Source organism: Leptodactylus fuscus, chromosome 4, assembly GCF_031893055.1.
Source record: "Leptodactylus fuscus isolate aLepFus1 chromosome 4, aLepFus1.hap2, whole genome shotgun sequence".
NCBI classification, from domain to species: domain Eukaryota; kingdom Metazoa; phylum Chordata; class Amphibia; order Anura; family Leptodactylidae; genus Leptodactylus; species Leptodactylus fuscus.
This window is the reverse complement of record NC_134268.1, coordinates 4,438,395-4,463,809: the sequence shown is the minus strand read 5'-3', so window position 1 is coordinate 4,463,809 and position 25,415 is coordinate 4,438,395.

Below are 25,415 nucleotides of genomic sequence, written 5' to 3'. Positions count from 1 at the left end.
AGGCTGATACTCGGGGTACAGGATAATGACAGGCTGATACTCGGGGTACAGGACAATGACAGGCTGATACTTGGGGTACAGGGTAATGACAGGCTGATACTTGGGGTACAAGATAATGACAGGCTGATACTTGGGGTACAGGATAATGACAGGCTGATACTTGGGGTACAGGATAATGACAGGCTGATACTCGGGGTACAGGATAATGACAGGCTGATACTCGGGGTACAGGACAATGACAGGCTGATACTTGGGGTACAGGATAATGACAGGCTGATACTTGGGGTACAGGATAATGACAGGCTGATACTCGGGGTACAGGATAATGACAGGCTGATACTTGGGGTACAGGATAATGACAGGCTGACACTTGGGGTACAGGATAATGACAGGCTGACACTCGGGGTACAGGATAATGACAGGCTGATACTCGGGGTACGGGATAATGACAGGCTGACACTCGGGGTACAGGATAATGACAGGCTGACACTCGGGGTACAGGATAATGACAGGCTGATACTTGGGGTACAGGGTAATGACAGGCTGATACTCGGGGTACGGGATAATGACAGGCTGATACTTGGGGTACAGGATAATGACAGGCTGATACTTGGGGTACAGGATAATGACAGGCTGATACTTGGGGTACGGGATAATGACAGGCTGATACTTGGGGTACAGGGTAATGACAGGCTGATACTTGGGGTACAGGATAGTGACAGGCTGATACTTGGGGTACAGGGTAATGACAGCCTGATACTCGGGGTACAGGATAATGACAGGCTGATACTTGGGGTACGGGATAATGACAGGCTGATACTTGGGGTACGGGATAATGACAGGCTGATACTTGGGGTACAGGATAATGACAGGCTGATACTTGGGGTACGGGATAATGACAGGCTGATACTTGGGGTACGGGATAATGACAGGCTGATACTTGGGGTACAGGATAATGACAGGCTGATACTCGGGGTACAGGATAATGACAGGTTGACACTCCGGGTACAGGATAATGACAGGCTGATACTCGGGGTACAGGGTAATGACAGGCTGATACTCGGGGTACAGGATAATGACAGGCTGATACTTGGGGTACAAGATAATGACAGGCTGATACTTGGGGTACAAGATAATGACAGGGTGATACTCGGGGTACAAGATAATGACAGGCTGATACTTGGGGTACAGGATAATGACAGGCTGATACTTGGGGTACAGGATAATGACAGGCTGATACTCGGGGTACAGGATAATGACAGGCTGATACTTGGGGTACAAGATAATGACAGGCTGATACTTGGGGTACAGGGTAATGACAGGCTGATACTTGGGGTACAAGATAATGACAGGCTGATACTTGGGGTACAGGATAATGACAGGCTGATACTTGGGGTACAGGATAATGACAGGCTGATACTCGGGGTACAGGATAATGACAGGCTGATACTTGGGGTACAGGATAATGACAGGCTGATACTTGGGGTACAGGATAATGACAGGCTGATACTCGGGGTACAGGATAATGACAGGCTGATATTCGGGGTACAGGATAATGACAGGCTGATATTCGGGGTACAGGATAATGACAGGCTGATATTCGGGGTACAGGATAATGACAGGCTGATACTCGGGGTACAGGATAGTGACAGGCTGATACTCGGGGTACAGGATAATGACAGGCTGATACTTGGGGTACAGGATAATGACAGGCTGATACTTGGGGTACAGGGTAATGACAGGCTGATACTCGGGGTACAGGATAATGACAGGCTGATACTTGGGGTACAGGATAATGACAGGCTGATACTTGGGGTACAGGATAATGACAGGCTGATACTCGGGGTACAGGATAATGACAGGCTGATACTTGGGGTACAGGATAATGACAGGCTGATACTTGGGGTACAGGATAATAACAGGCTGATACTTGGGGTACAGGATAATGACAGGCTGATACTCGGGGTACAGGATAATGACAGACTGACACTTGGGGTACAGGATAATGACAGGCTGATACTTGGGGTACAGGATAATGACAGGCTGATACTTGGGGTACAGGATAATGACAGGCTGATACTTGGGGTACAGGATAATGACAGGCTGATACTTGGGGTACAGGGTAATGACAGGCTGATACTTGGGGTACAGGATAATGACGGGCTGATACTTGGGGTACAGGGTAATGACAGGCTGATACTCGGGGTACAGGATAATGACAGGCTGACACTTGGGGTACAGGATAATGACAGGCTGATACTTGGGGTACAGGATAATGACAGGGTGATACTCGGGGTACAGGATAATGACAGGCTGACACTTGGGGTACAGGATAATGACAGGCTGATACTCGGGGTACAGGATAATGACAGGCTGATACTTGGGGTACAGGATAATGACAGGCTGATACTTGGGGTACAGGATAATGACAGGCTGATACTCGGGGTACAGGATAATGACAGGCTGACACTTGGGGTACAGGATAATGACAGGCTGATACTCGGGGTACGGGATAATGACAGGCTGACACTCGGGGTACAGGGTAATGACAGGCTGATACTTGGGGTACAGGATAATGACAGGCTGATACTTGGGGTACAAGATAATGACAGGCTGATACTCGGGGTACAGGATAATGACAGGCTGATACTTGGGGTACAGGATAATGACAGGCTGATACTTGGGGTACAGGATAATGACAGGCTGACACTCGGGGTACAGGATAATGACAGGCTGACACTCGGGGTACAGGATAATGACAGGCTGATACTTGGGGTACAGGATAATGACAGGCTGATACTTGGGGTACAGGATAATGACAGGCTGATACTTGGGGTACAGGATAATGACAGGCTGATACTCGGGGTACAGTAAATGACAGGCTGATACTTGGGGTACAGGATAATGACAGGCTGATACTTGGGGTACAGGATAATGACAGGCTGATACTTGGGGTACAGGATAATGACAGGCTGATACTTGGGGTACAGGATAATGACAGGCTGATACTCGGGGTACAGGATAATGACAGGCTGATACTTGGGGTACAGGATAATGACAGGCTGATACTTGGGGTACAGGATAATGACAGGCTGATACTTGGGGTACAGGATAATGACAGGCTGACACTTGGGGTACAGGATAATGACAGGCTGATACTTGGGGTACAGGATAATGACAGGCTGATACTCGGGGTACAGGATAATGACAGGCTGATACTCGGGGTACAGGATAATGACAGGCTGATACTTGGGGTACAGGATAATGACAGGCTGATACTTGGGGTACAGGATAATGACAGGCTGATACTCGGGGTACAGGATAATGACAGGCTGATACTTGGGGTACAGGGTAATGACAGGCTGATACTTGGGGTACAGGATAATGACAGGCTGATACTTGGGGTACAAGATAATGACAGGGTGATACTCGGGGTACAAGATAATGACAGGCTGACACTCGGGGTACAGGATAATGACAGGCTGACACTCGGGGTACAGGATAATGACAGGCTGATACTTGGGGTACAGGGTAATGACAGGCTGATACTTGGGGTACAGGGTAATGACAGGCTGATACTCGGGGTACAGGATAATGACAGGCTGATACTTGGGGTACGGGATAATGACAGGCTGATACTTGGGGTACAGGATAATGTCAGGCTGATACTTGGGGTACAGGATAATGACAGGCTGATACTCGGGGTACAGGATAATGACAGGCTGATACTTGGGGTACAGGGTAATGACAGGCTGATACTTGGGGTACAGGATAATGACAGGCTGATACTTGGGGTACAGGATAACTACAGGCTGATACTTGGGGTACAGGACAATGACAGGCTGATACTTGGGGTACAGGGTAATGACAGGCTGATACTTGGGGTACAAGATAATGACAGGCTAATACTTGGGGTACAGGATAATGACAGGCTGATACTTGGGGTACAGGATAATGACAGGCTGATACTCGGGGTACAGGATAATGACAGGCTGATACTCGGGGTACAGGACAATGACAGGCTGATACTTGGGGTACAGGATAATGACAGGCTGATACTCGGGGTACAGGACAATGACAGGCTGATACTCGGGGTACAGGACAATGACAGGCTGATACTTGGGGTACAGGGTAATGACAGGCTGATACTTGGGGTACAAGATAATGACAGGCTGATACTTGGGGTACAGGGTAATGACAGGCTGATACTTGGGGTACAGGATAATGACAGGCTGATACTTGGGGTACAGGATAATGACAGGCTGATACTTGGGGTACAGGATAATGACAGGCTGACACTTGGGGTACAGGATAATGACAGGCTGACACTCGGGGTACAGGATAATGACAGGCTGATACTCGGGGTACGGGATAATGACAGGCTGACACTCGGGGTACAGGATAATGACAGGCTGACACTCGGGGTACAGGATAATGACAGGCTGATACTTGGGGTACAGGGTAATGACAGGCTGATACTTGGGGTACAGGATAATGACAGGCTGATACTTGGGGTACGGGATAATGACAGGCTGACACTCGGGGTACAGGATAATGACAGGCTGATACTTGGGGTACAGGATAATGACAGGCTGATACTTGGGGTACAGGGTAATGACAGGCTGATACTTGGGGTACAGGATAGTGACAGGCTGATACTTGGGGTACAGGATAATGACAGGCTGATACTCGGGGTACAGGACAATGACAGGATGATACTTGGGGTACAGGGTAATGACAGGCTGATACTTGGGGTACAAGATAATGACAGGCTGATACTTGGGGTACAGGGTAATGACAGGCTGATACTTGGGGTACAGGATAATGACAGGCTGATACTTGGGGTACAGGATAATGACAGGCTGATACTTGGGGTACAGGGTAATGACAGGCTGATACTTGGGGTACAAGATAATGACAGGCTGATACTTGGGGTACAGGGTAATGACAGGCTGATACTTGGGGTACAAGATAATGACAGGCTGATACTTGGGGTACAGGATAATGACAGGCTGATACTTGGGGTACAGGATAATGACAGGCTGATACTCGGGGTACAGGATAATGACAGGCTGATACTCGGGGTACAGGACAATGACAGGCTGATACTTGGGGTACAGGATAATGACAGGCTGATACTCGGGGTACAGGACAATGACAGGCTGATACTCGGGGTACAGGACAATGACAGGCTGATACTTGGGGTACAGGGTAATGACAGGCTGATACTTGGGGTACAAGATAATGACAGGCTGATACTTGGGGTACAGGGTAATGACAGGCTGATACTTGGGGTACAGGATAATGACAGGCTGATACTTGGGGTACAGGGTAATGACAGGCTGATACTTGGGGTACAGGATAATGACAGGCTGACACTTGGGGTACAGGATAATGACAGGCTGACACTCGGGGTACAGGATAATGACAGGCTGATACTCGGGGTACGGGATAATGACAGGCTGACACTCGGGGTACAGGATAATGACAGGCTGACACTCGGGGTACAGGATAATGACAGGCTGATACTTGGGGTACAGGGTAATGACAGGCTGATACTCAGGGTACGGGATAATGACAGGCTGATACTTGGGGTACAGGATAATGACAGGCTGATACTTGGGGTACAGGATAATGACAGGCTGATACTTGGGGTACGGGATAATGACAGGCTGACACTCGGGGTACAGGATAATGACAGGCTGATACTTGGGGTACAGGATAATGACAGGCTGATACTTGGGGTACAGGGTAATGACAGGCTGATACTTGGGGTACAGGATAGTGACAGGCTGATACTTGGGGTACAGGGTAATGACAGGCTGATACTCGGGGTACAGGATAATGACAGGCTGATACTCGGGGTACAGGATAATGACAGGCTGATACTTGGGGTACGGGATAATGACAGGCTGATACTTGGGGTACGGGATAATGACAGGCTGATACTTGGGGTACAGGATAATGACAGGCTGATACTCGGGGTACAGGATAATGACAGGCTGACACTCCGGGTACAGGATAATGACAGGCTGATACTCGGGGTACAGGGTAATGACAGGCTGATACTCGGGGTACAGGATAATGACAGGCTGATACTTGGGGTACAAGATAATGACAGGCTGATACTTGGGGTACAAGATAATGACAGGGTGATACTCGGGGTACAAGATAATGACAGGCTGATACTTGGGGTACAGGATAATGACAGGCTGATACTTGGGGTACAGGATAATGACAGGCTGATACTCGGGGTACAGGATAATGACAGGCTGATACTTGGGGTACAAGATAATGACAGGCTGATACTTGGGGTACAAGATAATGACAGGGTGATACTCGGGGTACAAGATAATGACAGGCTGATACTTGGGGTACAGGATAATGACAGGCTGATACTTGGGGTACAGGGTAATGACAGGCTGATACTTGGGGTACAAGATAATGACAGGGTGATACTCGGGGTACAAGATAATGACAGGCTGATACTTGGGGTACAGGATAATGACAGGCTGATACTTGGGGTACAGGATAATGACAGGCTGATACTTGGGGTACAGGGTAATGACAGGCTGATACTTGGGGTACAAGATAATGACAGGGTGATACTCGGGGTACAAGATAATGACAGGCTGATACTTGGGGTACAGGATAATGACGGGCTGATACTTGGGGTACTGGATAATGACAGGCTGACACTCGGGGTACAGGATAATGACAGGCTGACACTCGGGGTACAGGATAATGACAGGCTGATACTTGGGGTACAGGGTAATGACAGGCTGATACTTGGGGTACAGGGTAATGACAGGCTGATACTCGGGGTACAGGATAATGACAGGCTGATACTTGGGGTACGGGATAATGACAGGCTGATACTTGGGGTACAGGATAATGTCAGGCTGATACTTGGGGTACAGGATAATGACAGGCTGATACTCGGGGTACAGGATAATGACAGGCTGATACTTGGAGTACAGGATAATGACAGGCTGATACTCGGGGTACAGGATAATGACAGGCTGATACTCGGGGTACAGGATAATGACAGGCTGATACTTGGGGTACAGGATAATGACAGGCTGATACTCGGGGTACGGGATAATGACAGGCTGATACTCGGGGTACGGGATAATGACAGGCTGATACTTGGGGTACAGGATAACTACAGGCTGATACTTGGGCACACAGGTAATACATAAGTATAAGAGACTGCTGTAGAAGAATAGACAGCCATCCAGAACTGCACACAGTGACTTCACGCCAGGTAGAGACTGCAGAGAGAGTCATCTCATGTATCCAGTTATATACTCGGCTATATAGCACCTATATACCATGTGATCCCCGCACTTATATTCTGTCTCCATTGAGTACCAGTGACCTCAGTGCTGAGTATAGATAACCCCACCTCTGGTCCCCCCCCCCCCCTCTGGTCCTTGTCCCCCCCACCTCCTTTTTTGCAGTGCACTCTCACTGGACATCACATTGACCCTTGACACGTCCTCACATGACAATATGGACGTATATATATCAGGTCGGCGTCAGTAACGAGGTCATATACGAGACAAATACTCTTCTAATTTGTAGCTGTTTCCACAGATAAGATCTGCAGAAGTCTCAGGACATGTCAGAGGATCAGAACTTCTTACCCATCTCCAGGCTCAGCGCCGCAGCCACTACAAGTCCGAGGCACAGTCTCATCCTGACAGTCTTATGGGCTCCTGCAGATCTCACGCCTGGGGCGGCTTATATACCTGGACTACATATATATTAGCATTACACAATCTCAGCTACCAGGTCACAAGCGACAGGAACAACAAGTTCTCCACCAAGGCTCATCTACACACGGGCACCTTGGAAAAGTACAGGCAGAAGCCTATAAAGCTGGCATCACGCAAGAGGACATCATCGTGATTGATGGGGCCGGAGAGGAAGGCCGGGAACAGCCAACAAGGTGGATCCAGGGCTAACAAGGGACACAAATATACACCACCAAGTCAAGTGGAAACTTTTGCTAGACGCCCCTGTCCCCAGCTCAGTAACAACTAGTGGGAGGTCGGACTAGTCCTGGTCCCTGCTCTTCTATCAGGGATAGTTTTAGGGGTGATAAACTGGGCTATGGGAGCGACCTGAGGATAGAACATGTACACCATCATGGTCCTCAACCACTGGGACCTGAACACTAAGTTATTCATTGTCCTACCCCACCCAAGAACTGACCCAAGGCCGGCTCCAAGTTTCTGTTTCCCCCTCTGCACTGTGCAAATCCTTGCCTTGGTACAGCCTTGGCCTATCACAGGCCACTGGTCAGGGTGTAGGAGACCTGTCTTCATGGTGACCCTTGGACCAGACAGTCAGGTGAGGATTAGCACTGGAAGTGTGCAGAGCTTCCTGCACCACAACTAGACTCTGGACCAATGGAGAAGTGTCCCCACTATGGAGAAGTGTCCTCACTATGGAGAAGTGTCCCCACTATGGAGAAGTGTCCCCACTGTGAAGAAGTATCCTCACTGTGAAGAAGTGTCCCCACTAAGGAGAAGTGTCCCCACTATGGAGAAGTGTCCCCACTATGGAGAAGTGTCCCCGCTATGGAGAAGTGTCCCCACTATGGAGAAGTGTCCCCACTAGGAAGTAGTCCCCGCTATGGAGAAGTGTACCCACTATGAAGAAGTGTCCCCGCTATGGAGAAGTGTCCCCACTATGAAGAAGTGTACCCACTATGAAGAAGTGTCCCCGCTATGGAGAAGTGTCCCCGCTATGGAGAAGTGTCCCCGCTATGGAGAAGTGTCCCCACTATGGAGAAGTATCCCCACTATGAAGAAGTGTACCCACTATGGAGAAGTGTCCCCACTATGAAGAAGTGTCCCCACTATGGAGAAGTATCCCCACTATGAAGAAGTGTCCCCACTATGGAGAAGTGTCCCTACTATGAAGAAGTGTCCCCACTATGGAGAAGTATCCCCACTATGGAGAAGTGTCCCCACTATGAAGAAGTGTCCCCACTATGAAGAAGTGTCCCCACTATGGAGAAGTGTCCCTACTATGAAGAAGTGTCCCCACTATGGAGAAGTGTCCCCACTATGGAGAAGTGTCCCCACTATACATTGGCATGGGCGCTACATAGACGATATTTTGATTGTCTTGAGGAGAAGTGTAGCGCCCATACCAATGTTCCTGGATTATGTTAATACTAATAATTTAAATTTAACTTTTCTGACGTTCATTACAGTTTATCTATTAGTTTTCTTGATTTACAGTTAACGGGCGATTGCACGACGGCCAGGGTACAGACTTCTGTGTCTAACACAGAAGCTGCTCAGAAACTCTCACACAAATTAGCAGATGTAGCAGAGCTCAGGCAGCGTGCTAGCAGTTTGTGTGTGTAACACAGGGGCATGTGGTCTTCAGGGGGGAGGGGCAAACTGTGTCAAATTTCACTAGCAGCCATTCAGCCGTGTCTAACACAGACGCTGATAGGACACTGAGACAAGACAACCCCTGTGATCCAAATTGCCCGATGTAGCTGAGCTGAGGCAGCGCGGTACCATAGCTTGCTCTGCTTTCCATACGGATGTGCAGACAGCTGGGGCTGCTGCTCATATGCACAGATGTAGCAGAGCCAACATGCGGACGCAAGTGGATCACCGCCAACCACATTTGGCTAATTGTTAGCAGCTCATCACCAACAACAACCTGCAGATAAAGTCATGGGCAGAAGCTAGTTTGTAATAAAGATTAGAACACTTTTGATATACAGCATATGAGTATGCCTGTTTGTGCTCTCCGAGTTCGTCAGCCATTTTGTTTTAATTTGGCATCCTGGGGTGTTCCCCCAACAGTAAACCTGGCGCCCAACGTGGGGCAAGTGCACCTGTATATTAATAACTTCCCTATGTACCCCATAAATAGCATCGCGTTTCTTCCTGCAGCCCTTTGCACAGAAAGTTTGCAGCGGTTTCCTCCTCGTACTTTCTGCTTCAAGTATATCTAAGAAGTCGGTGTTTCCGTAGGTGTACCGCGGCTGTTTTGGAAATTACAGCGTGTGTTTTATTTTACTGAAAAGTGGGAATAGGGCCTCACGTGGCAAAAACACCATGGGAAAAAATATGGCATCGTACCGTTCATGCCAAGGGATTCTAGCAAATCCCAACCACCCATTGTGGAAAAAGACGCGTAGTGGACACGCTGCGATCTCCAAAAACATTGGGGTATAAGAAATCGCAGCAAGACAATTATATCTACAAAAACACTGTTGGTTTCCCTATAGGTGTAATGGAAGAGGAAAGCTCTGCGGACCGTCTGTGAAAAGCGCTGCAGGAAAAATACACAATGCATTACTGCCGCGTTTTTTCCTGTAGCGTTTTTTGTTGCGGCCGCTGCATGGGGCCTTAGTCTTAATAAAGTGTCACCTTCAATAAATGAACTGCCCCCTCATAGTATATAGTCTAGTATAGTATACCCCTGATTCCTCCTGACATTAATACCGCACCCCTAATCACCCCATATATAAATAACCTCCCCTCTTGTATTAGTAATGCCCCCTAACATGAATGAGGCCCCCTAATAACCCTTCTATAGCCCCCCCCCCCCCTATATTCATAATTCCCCCTTCCTGAGTTCTACTCCCCTCCCTGCGATCCTGATGACTGGAGCTGCTGCCGCCTCCCTGTCCACGTGCAGGACGTCTGTCTCAGCCCAGGCAGAGCGATGCTATGATGTTATTGCGGCGCCCATGCTGAGAAGCCGACATCACTCAGGCATCATGTGGCTTGTGGTTTACAAGTTGCAGGAAACATTTTAACTAGATCGGTGTCTGCAGGAGGGTCCAGGGCTGCCGCCCCCTCTGCAGTCAGCACCCGGCAACCCAGTGGGCCCCCTCAGGAGCTTGGGGCCCCAGCACTTGCCAAGGTTTGCACTAATAACTGTGCAGAGGAGGTGGGACAGGAACTACGACAACGGAGGCAGTGGAAAAAATTTAAAAAACCCATTGGCTGCCAAAAACATGTGACCTCCCATTCATAAGAACGGCCGCCGCCCTATTCGCCATTTTTGCGGTCAGACATAGGGAGATAAACATCTGCTGAGGGCGAGATAGCGATTAGCTTCAGATAGGCAAGAACTAAAGAAGAAAACCAGCAGCTCAGAGCTATATACTGTAGGGACATCAGTCCAGCTTTCCCCGGACGGTGGGAAACAGGGACACACAACAGATACAACTTCATATATAGCAGAGAAACAGCGTTCATTGTTGGCTGTCCGCACACAGAATAGCCGGAATACACAGCAGTGACTACATCATATAGAGCTGGAAAAGCCTGGAATTTTGGGGGTCCTCAAAAATAGCAGCAATCCACTGCAGTTACTTCTTGCTATATATATGCAAAGCAGCTTTTCAGGCTGTGTAACCCCAAAACAAGGATACAGAGCAATTAGGTCAGGCTATGTCCGTTCAATCCAGATATCCAGGGTGTGTACCCCCAAACCTAGGTGGGAGAGACAGAAATTCAATCAGGCTATATCAGCTCAATCCCATTAAGTGTCTACCCCTTGTATTTTTCATTGATTTCTGTGACATTATTTCCACCAATACCTCAAGCAGTCCAAGCACCGGACACTGGTACTAGAACACTGACACTGCTCTATAAATGTAGTACAACTGCCGCCATTACTTCTCCGCCCTCCCTGGATCTCTTTTTGGGTCCTTTTCTCCCTCTGTTGAACCCCTTCCCCTCAATACGGTGTGATACACTAAACAATATATTGGATACTCAGGTCGCTCGTGTCTACCTATTTCCAAGGGCCACTGGTGGCATTCTTCACAGTCACACAAGTACAGTTAAGGATTGTTTGATGCGATATCTCATCCTTTCACCCTCACAAGTTTATTTCCTAAAGTACAAGGAAACTTTCATGAAGGACAATCCAAACATCTGGTGTGACCGTTGTGACAGGACCAGGGTAAAAGTGGTAGAAGCAGTATACATTTCTCCCAGGTTCCTGTTATACACAATCTAGGTGCAGCTGAGCAAAACTGTGCTCCTGGCTGGTGGGTCTTACCAAAACCCTGGTAAAGGTCTGGCTGCTGGAGCAGGGAGTATTGGTGTTTCTACTCCATTCAGCCACTCCAGGTTTTGGGATATGTGGGGTTAAATCCTTGCACCATACTTGGCTGGATTGGACTTTCATTTTGTGCCAAAAAGTGGTCAAGACAGCGATCCCTCCACCTGACCCATCTATCAAAGTTAACGGAACCACAATTACCCCTGTCTCACAGGCCCGATGTCTTGCGGTAACCCTGGACTCGGACCTATCCTTCAAGTCACACGTTCAAACCCTCAACACCTCCTGCCGCCTCCAGCTCAAGAACATCCATCGAATCCGCTCCTTCCTCACCCCTGAAACTACCAAGATGCTCGTCCAGGCCCTCATAATCTCCCGCTTAGACTACTGCAACACCCTTCTCCATGGACTCCCAGCAAACACCCTCGCCCCCCTCCAGTCCACCTTAAACTGCGCTGCCCGCTTAATTCACCTCTCCCCCCGATCTTCATTGGCTGCTCCCCTCTGCCAGTCCCTCCTCTGGCTACCCATAGCCCAGCGAATTGAGTTCAAGCTACTAATGCTAACATACAAAGCCATCCACAACCTGTCCCCTCCATATATCTCTGAACTAATCTCCCGCCACCTGCCCACACGTAACCTCAGATCCTCCAATGACCTCCTGCTCCGCTTTGCTCTCATCCGCTCCTCACACAACCGTCTCCAAGATTTCTCCCGTGCATCTCCCATACTCTGGAACTCCTTACCAAGACACATAAGACTGATCCCCACAATCACAAGAAGGCGCTGAAGACTCCCCTATTCAGGAAGGCCTACACCCCCCAATAACACTATCACCGCACCGCCATCTGTACAGTCTCCCCCTCTCCTTCTGTCTCTACCCCCCTTCCCCCATAGATTGTAAGCCCTCGCGGACAGGGCCCTCTACCCCACTGTGCCAGTCGGTCATTGTTAGTATTATATCTACCTGTATATTCTGTGTATTGTATGTAACCCCCAAATGTAAAGCACCATGGAATTAATGGTGCTATATAAATAAACAATAATAATAATGATCCCTGAGCTAATCCTGTTACACCGTCCATTGTCAACTGCAGCACTGAAGTCACCATCTCTGGAAGTGGCACAACTTCTTTCTCTGCATTTAGCCATGCTCGACGCTATGCTAGCTGACTACACTTGGTTGCTCGAGGGTTCTCTTAATGCATATCGCCAAGGAGCAATGTGTTTTTTAGCACTGAGACCACCTCCTCTGAGATCCCAAAGGAACTTCAAAAGATTTGTGTATTGCAGCAAAAGAGAAGAGAAAATAAGTGTAGGATGCAGAGGGATTGGAGAGGACAGAGCTGGGGTCGGCCAGATACTCCCACAACATGTGCCTATACTTGTCCCTCCTAGTGACAGTAGGCCCCTCAGTGGTGGTAATTTGGCCAGGGGGGCCATTAACGTGTTCCTTGCTGCCTCTGGACATGCCTTTGCCAGTAGCCACCGTTTTTGTTGCTTAGCATGCCTCCACATCTACACTGCTTTCCACGCTAAACATCACCCCTGTCCATGTTGGGTCAGTGGCCTTGTCGTCCACCAACTCCTCTTCCAATTGCTCACTGCAAACCGCACATAACCATCTTGCCCTGATGGCAACTGTCTCATCATCATCACTGAGGCCCAGAAACGTCGGTTGCGGGTCCACAACCACAAAATTGGAAGGAAATTTCGGATGCTCCAGTATTTGTAACACCTGTTCCTGGTGCTCGGGCCTGGTCTGCGTTGTACCCTGCACCCTGCTTAATGCAGCTGCCATATCCGGAGTTGTGATGAGCGCATGCTAATGTTTCGTGTCCAGTGGAAAGGATGGGATAGGATTTCACATAAGTCTGCCACCCATGGCCACTCCTGGTGCAGAAACTGAGGGAGCAGACTCTGAGGAACCCTTGGGTTTTGGAGATGGAACTCCATCAAAGGTCTCTGCAGCTCACACACCGTGCTCAACATATGGTATCTAGGGTTTCAGCGTGTGGTGACCTCGCACCTCGCACAACAGCCGGTGTTCGGGCAGATGGAGACGATGCTGGAGTGTTTTGAGGCTAGCAGCGGCTCCTGTACACTTGCGAAAGTGGGCACACAAGCGCCGCACTTTCACCAGTAGCTCGAGTACATTTGGGTATGTTTTCAAAAAACGTTGCACCACTAAGTTAGACGTGGGCCAGGCATGTACCGTGTTGGAGGCTGGCAAGCTCCAGAGCCGCTACCAGGTTCTGGCCATTATCACACAAGACAAACATGCCTGGTCCCAGGTGCAGCAGGGAAAAACACATTGCCATCTCATCCAGGATGGCATCCCTGACCTCGGAGGAAGTGTGCTGTCTGTCCCCCAAGCTGATGAGCTTCAGCGGGGCCTGTTGACGTCTCCCCACACCAGTAGCTGGGGTCGATTCAACGGCAGAGGAGGAGGAGGAGGAGGAGGAGGGTGGTGTTTCTGCACTCCTGCCAGGAATATTGGGCGGGGGAGACAAAGCAGGCCGCCACAGTTTGTGACCCGGTCCCAGCCTCAACTACATTCAGCCAGTGTGTCGCTATTGAGATGTGGCATCCCTGGCCGCATGCACTTGTCTACGCGTCGGTGGTCAAGTGGAACTTTTTGCAAAGCGCAGAACTTAGGTCCCGCCTGATGTTACGGGACACGTGCTGGTGCAAGGCTCAACTAACCCCAAGGGCCAAAAACTAAATCTCTGCTGGTTAAAGGCTCAACTCACCCAAAGGGCCTAACATTCTGCTGGTTCAATGCTCAACTCAATTAAAGGTGCAACGTTTAGATGGCTTCTTTCCAAACCGAGGGTGATTCCTTTCGGTAAGATGTGATGGCTGTTTCCAGCCCTGATTATCCTGGTTGATCGTGTTCAGTAATGAGGCCAGCTCAGCATGAGGATCTTGTACGTTAGGTTGTCCATGCCCACTAATATGCAGGAAGTCTCCATCAAAGTAAATGTCCTTATTTTTCTCCAATTCAATCTCTGAATGATCTGCTCTGACAGATGGCCGAGGCACTGCTGCAATGGCAATCACTGGGGTCTCCTGTTCTGGTTCCAAAGAATCTTGTGTCTTGCTTGATGAAGAGACCATCTTAGTCTGACTGCTGGTGGCTTGTGCTGCAGCATGTGGAGTTGGGTCTGAGCCTTGTGATGAATTCCTTATTCTGGATCCCATTACTTTCAACAGTCTCTAAAGTCTTTTGACACTTTGAATTTTGTTCCGTTCCAAAGGACTCTGTGTTTAGATTTGGCTCAGTCGCAGCTCCAGGACATGCTCCAGGATATTTAACCACTCTCTCTCTTCTGGAATCTTGCCATCCTCCTCCGCGCTTCCGCGCTCTGCACTCTACTGAAACGGCTCTCACAAAAGTCTCCAATGATCTCCTGACGGCTAAATCCAATGGTGACTTCTCTCTTCTTATTCTTCTGGACCTCTCTGCAGCTTTTGACACTGTTGACCATCATCTCCTCCTCACTATGCTCCGCTCAGTCGGCCTCATGGACACTGCGCTCTCCTGGTTCTCCTCTTATCTCTCAGACCGCACTTTCAGTGTATCATTCGCGGGCTCTGTTTCCTCCCCTCTTTCCCTTGCTGTTGGGGTTCCTCAGGGCTCGGTCCTCGGCCCCCTGCTCTTTTCTCTCTACACAGCCCCCATTGGACAAACCATTGCCAGATTTGGCTTCAGGTACCATCTTTATGCTGATGACACTCAATTATACACATCTTCCCGTGACATCACCCCTGCACTCATACAGAACACCAGTGACTGTCTCTCTGCTGTCTCTGATATCATGTCTTCGCTCTATCTGACACTAAATCTCTCTAAGACTGAGCTACTACTGTTTCCACCATCTAATAGATCTGTCCCTGATATATCCATTGCAGTCTCAGGCCTTACTATAACTCCTAGGCAGCATGCCCGCTGCCTCGGGGTCATGTGTGACGCAGACCTTTCCTTCACCCCTCATATTGAATCACTCGCACGTTCATGTCACCTCCACCTCAAAAACATCTCCAGACTCCGCCCTTTCCTTACCAGAAATACACTAAAGACACTTATTGTCTCTCTGATTCACTCTCGCCTTGACTACTGTAACTCCTTACTAATCCGTCTTCCCCTCACTAAACTCTCCCCTCTACAATCTATTCTGAATGCAGCGGCTCATCTATCAGGCTAGACGCTACAGCGAGGCCTCGGGTCTGTGCCGGTCACTACAGCGAGGCTTCCGGTCTGTGCCGGTCACTACAGCGAGGTCTCCGGTCTGTGCCGGTCACTACAGCGAGGCCTCCGGTCTGTGCCGGTCACTACAGCGAGGTCTCCGGTCTGTGCCGGTCACTACAGCGAGGCCTCCGGTCTGTGCCGGTCACTACAGCGAGGCCTCCGGTCTGTGCCGGTCACTACAGCGAGGCCTCCGGTCTGTGCCGGTCACTACAGCGAGGACTGGGGTCTGTGCCGGTCACTACAGCGAGGCCTCCGGTCTGTGCCGGTCACTACAGCGAGGCCTCCGGTCTGTGCCGGTCACTACAGCGAGGCCTCCGGTCTGTGCCGGTCACTACAGCGATGCCTCCGGTCTGTGCCGGTCACTACAGCGAGGCCTCCGGTCTGTGCCGGTCACTACATTGGCTGCCTATTCATTATAGAATAAAATATAAAATTCTCCCCCTCCCCCACAAGGCTCTCCATAATGCCGCACCCCCATACATCTCCTCCCTCATCTCCGTCTACCGCCCAACCCATGCTCTCTGCTCACTCAATGACCTAACACTTCCATCCTCTATTATCAGAACCTCCCCCGCTCGTATACAAGACTTCTCCGGAGCTGCACCACTTCTCTGGAATGCTCTACCCCAGACAATCAGAGTAACTCCCAATTTCTACAGTTTCAAACGCAAACTAAAGACGCATCTTATCAGACCGGCCGATCACAATGTCTAACGTAAACCCTTAACCCTCCTCTGTCCCCGCCCCCACATTACCCCACATGATATGATGTCATCTCAGGATAACTTTATAGGTCCAAGCTCTATCCACATGTTACAGGACAGGACTGGTGACGGCTCATAAAGTCTTATGTTTGTGTAATGACAGTCACCTCTATTACAGAAGTGTCTGACCCCTGTATAAGCAATGCCGCCCCTGCTACCTCTTGTGTCACCCCCTCTACCTCATAGATTGTAAGCTCTTGTGAGCAGGGCCCTCAGTCCCATTGTGTGAAATGACTTTCTTTGTAATGTCTCTTTCTGTCTGTATCTGAACCCTACAAATTGTACAGCGCTGCGGAATATGTTGGCGCTATATAAATAACATTTTTTATTATTATTATTATTATTATGCCTTGGAAGACAAGGTTTCCTTTAGTGGCTCCATCTCAGCAGGATGATGATGGTGAAGCTTGGCTACATCTGGTGTCGGAAGGGAAAGTGGTTTCTGATCTACATGTAAAGTACTGGAGCATGTTGTTTGGACTATTAACACCTGATCAGAACCCTGTAGAGGTCATGTAGAGTCCGATATTAGAGGACCATTACCGCTAGTAGTGGTTGCAGCCAATTCTCCCCCTTTGTGGTCCTCTAAATAAAAGTTACCCCCAGGACTTGGTGCTAAAATGTTATCAATTTCCCAATCACAATCAAGGTCAATGTCTGGTCCTCAGTCCCATCCACTGCATCAATCCAACACAATGAGAGGGATGGTTCTGGAACCACCGGGGCTAACACTCTGCTGGTGAAGGCTCTACTCACCTGAAGGGCCCCAATCTCTGCTGGAGCTTAAGGGCCTGGAACTTCATTTGTACGGGCTCATGTTAAGGGCCAGAAAAGTGAATTTTGGGAGGTCTCCCCTCATCACACACATCCACAATGACAGGTCAGGGGGGGACTGAAGGATTTCCCATTGTCTATTCCATCTGTGCTTGTCATGGGGGACGTGATATAAAGGGGGGCTTGGTAATGTTTGTGGAGCTTACATTGGGGTTTGTGTCCCTCCATTTGGGGAGTAAAGAAGGTTTCCAGGTATTTCCCCCCCACTGTGATAGCGGTTGTAGTGAGTGTGTATAGTGTGTAGTTGTTAGGCTGTGATAGGGGGGTAATAGAGGGGCTTTGGGGTGTTAGATGCCCCCAGACATGCGCCCCCTGCTGGCCCAGTTACATTGCAGAGGTGTTGCATCATTTCCTGGGGTGTCATAGTGGACTTGGTGACTCTCCTGAGGTGAATGGTGGGATCCCCTGAAACGAAGCATTGTCTCCCATAGACTATAGTGGGGTTCCAGATTCCTTACAATAGTCCAATAGTGAGATGATATTCAGAACGGATAACGGACATCCAATATTTTACTGTTCACTCATCTCTAGTAATGATCTATGGAGGTAATGGCAAAATTACATAGGAAAGATTATTGAGGACACTGGATAATTAGGTGCAGACTCTAGGACATGGAGGTATATACAGGATCTGTATGGTATATAGCAGTACATTTACCACAGATGTTACACTTGTAGACTGGATACAAGATGAGACACGGCAGAGCTCCTAGGACTATATATATCTATAATACATAGTGTATGACACTGTCAGGGCTCCTAGGACTATATATATCTATAATACATAGTGTATGACACTGTCAGGACTCCTAGGACTATATATATCTATAATACATAGTGTATGACACTGTCAGGACTCCTAGGACTATATATATCTATAATACATAGTGTATGACACTGTCAGGGCTCCTAGGACTATATATATCTATAATACATAGTGTATGACACTGTCAGGACTCCTAGGACTATATATATCTATAATACATAGTGTATGACACTGTCAGGGCTCCTAGGACTATATATATCTATAATACATAGTGTATGACACTGTCAGGGCTCCTAGGACTATATATATCTATAATACATAGTGTATGACACTGTCAGGGCTCCTAGGACTATATATATCTATAATACATAGTGTATGACACTGTCAGGGCTCCTAGGACTATATATATCTATAATACATAGTGTATGACACTGTCAGGGCTCCTAGGACTATATATATCTATAATACATAGTGTATGACACTGTCAGGACTCCTAGGACTATAGATATCTATAATACATAGTGTATGACACTGTCAGGGCTCCTAGGACTATATATCTATAATACATAGTGTATGACACTGTCAGGGCTCCTAGGACTATATCCTATTAATATTATAAATGTGAAAGTTTGTGAGTTTGGATGTTTGTGGCATTGGCTTTTCGGATGTTTGTTAGTCAATCACGCAAAACGCGCTCCACCGATTTGGCTGAAATTTTCCACAAACATAGTCACTACACCCCATTGCGCAATAGGCTACTTTTCGTCACAATTGCGCACATACGTTTTTCCCAGGACCTCCACAAAACCCAAACTCACACCACTACCTCTGCTATCTCACACACTTTGCACCATAGCAAGCCACAAAATTCATATTGCCCTCTACAGCCTCGCCCCTAACAGCACACACTCACATTTACACATACTTTACTGCTTTCACCCTCACCTTAACGATATTCCAGGAGCCTATCTCTTCAACACTCCGAGGCAGCCATCTTTGCCGACCCCCACTGGTCTGACGATCCGCGATCCCGCCCACACAGCCACTTCACTGGCAGGAGCATGCGCATGTTAGCCACCTCCCGACCATCTTTCCAGCACGCCACCATTTTGCCCCTCCACCGTAGGCATCAGCACCCGAACTACTCTAGCCGGCCTGCCACACTCCCCGACGGCACCCTCACCTCACTGCTGTTCCCGTCTTCACGATCCATCCAGCTTCTCTACCTCTGCACGCCAACGACACTGGTAAGTTGCAATACCATGCTTACATTGCCTCTACTTCGGCCCTCTATATTCTGCTGTATCCTTCCACACAGCACGAACAGCTTACGCTCCATAACAATGTCACCAATCTCCCTTACTGCCTTCTACATCTATTGCTCCCAGAAACACATCACAGTGCCTTAAAACATTACTGCACCCCTTCCCCACATATGCCGTACGACTACGGCCTAGGCCGCCGGTGTGGCTATGGCAAGCGCCCGTCTGTTATTTCACTGCTACCAATGAGAAGCCGGACGCCCGCCACAGTGAATGCACGCACTGTAGTCTAGGCCGACATACGCCGTTGTAGTACGGCGCATGCCGGCCGCTTCGCTGTGGCAGGTGCCCCGGAGCCGGACACCCTTGAACACTTAACAACACGCCGTCATGTCCCCTCTTTGTGTAGTCTTCCTGGCATACCCCCCTTAATAGTACGGCGCATGCCGGCAGTTTCGCTGGAGCAGGTGCCCCTGAGCCGGACGCCTGCCATAGTGTTTGCACTCTTTACAAGACGCCGTCATGTCCCCTCTTACTATACTCTTGCTCACATACCCCCCCTTAATAGTACGGCGCATGCCGGCAGCTTCGCTATGGCAAGCGCCCGGGAGCCGGACGCCTGCCACACTGCATTCACAAAGCTTTTGGCCTATATCGCTGCTACCGCTCACATAGTATGCCCACACTGTCAGCTTGGCCGACATACGCCGTTGTAGTACGGCGCATGGCGGCCGCTTCACTGTGGCAGGCGCCCGGGAGCCGGACGCCCGCCATAGTGCTTGCCCACTTGAAAAGCCACCATTATATCCTGCCCACACCAAGCGGCGACATTAACATCTATGCCGCCCAACTCTTACCTGCACGCCGCCTCCGATCTGTCCCCCGCTGCGCGTAGGCATCCTCTGCCTGTTCTTCGCTGCCTACACTGAGCTAGGCGGCAGGCGCCAGGTCTCCCAGTCAGCTGACTCGATCCAGGCTTCTGCAGGCTATGCTACATAGCCTGCAATAGCACTGGCAGCACACCCCCTGCTCTTTAACAATCCTTTTCTTTGGCACCCTGCTATATGCAGCCTGCAAAAGAAATTAGGATTGTTTGGCAATGCATTGCAATGCATTAGCATTGTCATGCATTGTATTGCTCATCACATCTCCTGCTGTTCAAAACCACAAGATGGTCTAATACATGCAAAATCAAAAAAAAATTAAAACACTTACCCAGAACACATATAAAACTTCCTCAATACTGTGAAACACATACATCTTACCTCTCCCTATGTCCCAAATTGGCCGCTGTACAAAGCTATACAAATATTTCACCTGGACGCTTACCGCCGTAGCGCCAAACATACTCCACACCCCCTAACCAACGTTTGCCCACTCTGTACATTCTCAGACAAATATCAATACAAAATGATCAAACACATATTTTGCTGACTAGAAGGCGCACAGCGCTATAAGGCGCATTACCAAGGAGCGCCTTATAGTCCTATCTAGGTTCATCTATAAGGTGCACCGGACTCTAAGGCGCAGCGCTGTCCGATGCGCCTTATATGTCATTGAAAGCGGCGGCACACTCACTTTGCCGCCAGCCGCTTAACCCACCGCGTCCCAGCCGCTTATATTCATTTCAATGCCACGCTTCCATTGAAATGAATGACAGCGCTCGACACGCCAGGAGTTATGCGCCGGCCGCCGGCAATGGGAACCGGGATGGTAACGTCATATGGTTTTATGAATCTTTGCAGTCTTTTTGAAAAAAGCCAAAGTGTGTTGAGCTTTTTTTGTGTGGAAAAGTTGTGGTAGTGTGAGAGCAGTGATTTTTACACACGTGTGTGTGTGGGGGGATGTCTTTTGTTGTGGGCCACAGTTTGGTTCGTACGGTAGGGTCCCGACTAGAAGTGGCACATAAAATCCTACCATTTCCTCCGACAATGAAAGAGCGCCTTATAGTCCGGTGCGCCTTATATATGGATGGAAGCGACAGCCCACGAGGAGTTAAGCGGCGTCCGGTGGCAAAGTCTGGGTGCCGCTTCCATACCTTACAATAGGAGCGTGCTATTCCAATACTCTTCGCTCATCTCGAAGTTCAATTGGAAGCAGTTACAATTGAAGTTACAGATGAGCAAATACTATTCCAATAGCACCCTCCCATTGCAAGGTATGGAAACGGCACCCAGACTTTGCCACCGGACGCCACTTAACTCCTCGCGGGCCCTCGCTTCCATCCATATAGAAGGCGCACCCGACTATAAGCCGCTCTTTCATTTTCAGAGGAAATTGTAGGATTTTATGTGCCACTTATAGTCGGGACCCTACCGTACGAACCAAACCGTGGCCCACAAGAAAAGACATCCCCCAACACACACACGTGTGTAAAAATCACTGCTCTCACACTACCACAACTTTTCCACACAAAAAAAAGCTCAACACACTTTCGCTTTTTTCAAAAAGACTGCAAAGATTCATAAAACCATATGACGTTACCATCCCCACAATTTCACCCAAAAACACAACACAGGGACGATGTCATGTCGCCTTCACACTCAACGGCGGAAAACACAAGCCCCTAACAACCTCCCATAAATGCAGTTTTCAAACAAATTCACCACATCAAAAATTGGCCCACAACTTACCATTACCTTCTAACGAATAATCCATAGCCACATCATACAAACACATTTCTCACACAAACATTCACAACTCAGAAACGTACTACAACACACAAATAGATTTTACACACTTTACAAACACCACACTCAAAAACCCAACAGCACAATAAAACCACAAATCAAAACCCAACACTACAGCAAACTCATCAGCCCTCGCTGCCACAACTATCTCAACATCAGCGCTTCATCACACACTCACCTCACCAAGCCCTCTATACAGCCAAAACATACCATTGCATCCTCTATCTCCACCCATCTACCTCTTACGTCAACTAAATAACTGTTATGTTCACCCGCAGGATATTGCCCACACACAACTCAAAGCAGACATAATCCCACTCTCCAAACAGCATCTGCGCACACATTCCCACACCTTCACTGTTCCTCCATTTACACAATGCCCAAGAAACGGAAATCCAATATTTCACGACAAACAAAACAACAAACAGCTATGAAAGTAGCTCGCAAACAAGAAAATACAGCTCAAGCTGAACTAAGAAGAATAGAGCAAGCGACGCGTCAAGCCGCTTTTCGCGACGCTGAAACACCCCAACAAGCCCATGTACGACGACAACAACATGCTCATTATATAGCGTCCCAGCGCACACAGCACGTACAACGGCGAAGACACCGAACATCCCAACAAGCAGCTGAAATGCCACAAGAAGCACAAGCACGCCGCACTGCAGAAACACCACAGCACACACGCTGCCGACAACACAGAAAACTGCATTCCATGACCTTGCGCAGAGCTGCTGAAATGCCCCAACAATCACAGATCCCACGCAAACAACAACTTCAGCGCCAGGCACAATTAAGAGCTGTGCAAACAGTGGAGCAAGCAGCTCTTTACAAACAAAGAAAAACTCGATATATGGCTTCCAAGAGAGCAGCTGAAACCCCACTTCAAACACAACTACGAAAAAAACAACAACAACAACGTCAAGCTACCTTACGAGCTTCGGAAACACCGCAACAGACAACTTCTCGACGCCAAGCACACACTCAGTACATTGCCTCACAAAGAGCTGCTGAAAGCACCCAACGCACCAAAACACGCCGCCAAAAACAAGTTCAGCGTCAAGCCAACTTAAGAGCTCGCCAAACAGATGAAGAAGCTGATCATCAACGCCAACAAACCGCTCTTTATATGGCATCACAACGAGCTACTGAGACTGTGGAAGAAGCACAAATCCGGCGCAACGCTGTTGCGCAAAAAGTAGCACAACGCCACACAAATTTCACTCAAAACACTTGGAGTGTTTTCCATCACGCTGCATTGGAGTATGATCCCGCTCTCAACTACAGCGCACACAGACTCCTAACAATCAGCCAGATGAACACAACGTGTAGGTTTTGCAATGCGCAGAAATGGAAAGAAGAAGCACCTGGCATGTGTTGTTCAGGGGGTAAAGTCGTTATCCCACTTTTAGAAGAGCCTGCCGAACCCTTGAACAAATTATTTGCAGATAACACTGAAGAATCCACACATTTTTTACAAAATCTACGAAAGTACAATGCCTGCTTCCACATGACGTCGTTTGGAGCTGATACTGTTGTTTCCATGCCAGGCTTCTGCCCAACATTTACTGTCCAAGGCCAAGTGTATCATAGGATTGGCTCACTCCTTCCACACTCCAATGGACAACCACAATTTTTACAAATTTATTTTATAGGCGATGACGCAGCACAAACACATCGGCGTACCTCTATTGTGCAAGGAGTTCGAACAGAAATAGTTAACAAAATACAAAGTGTTCTGAACACTAACAATATTTTAGTCAAAGAATTTAAAACCGCTCTTGAAAACATGCCTAATGAAAGCTACAAAGTCGTCATCCACCCTGACCGTGTACCACACGGCCAGCACCAGTGCCACTACATGCTCCCACTTCCAATGAAGTTGCAGCTGTGGTAGCTATCGCCGAACACACCAGCACCAGAGACATCGTCTTGCATACACGAGATGGCCAACTTTGCCGCATAGCTGACACCCATCGCTTCTATGATGCCCTCCAATACCCCATTATTTTTTGGAAAGGACAAGAAGGATATCATTTTAACATACCGCAAACCAATCCACACACTAACTCCCCTATGCTAACTAAAACAGTTTCCTGCAAGGATTTCTATTCTTACCACCTCATGGTTCGAAAGAATAACTTCAATCTACTCCTGCGCTGCAGACAGCTTCTCCACCAGTTTTTAGTTGACATGTATGTCAAAATGGAAAGTGAGCGCTTAAGATACATTGCTTTAAATCAAACTAAGTTACGCGCTGAAAACTACATTCATTTGCAAGATGCCATCAAAACAGATGCACAACTTAGCGCCAGTGATGTCGGCCAAATAGTTATACTCCCCTCCTCTGTGGTCAACAGCCCAAGATACCTCCACGAGTACACACAGGATGCTTTCACATACGTTCACAACTATGGCCGACCCGATCTATTCATCACTTTCACATGCAATTCCGCCTGACCTGAGATTACACGGGAACTTATGCCCGGACAAAAAGCCACTGATAGACACGACATCATTGCCAGAGTCTTTAAAATTAAAGTCCAGAAGTTAGTAGCTCTTCTGACCAAAGGACAAATATTTGGAGAAACACAGTGCTTCATGTACTCCATTGAATGGCAGAAACGAGGCTTACCCCATGTACATCTTTTACTGTGGCTAAAGCAAAAATTACGGCCCAACCAAATTGACGACATCATTAGTGCCGAAATACCCAATCCCAACATTGACCAACAACTATACGACAGCGTTGTGAAAAATATGATCCATGGCCCATGTGGAGCACTG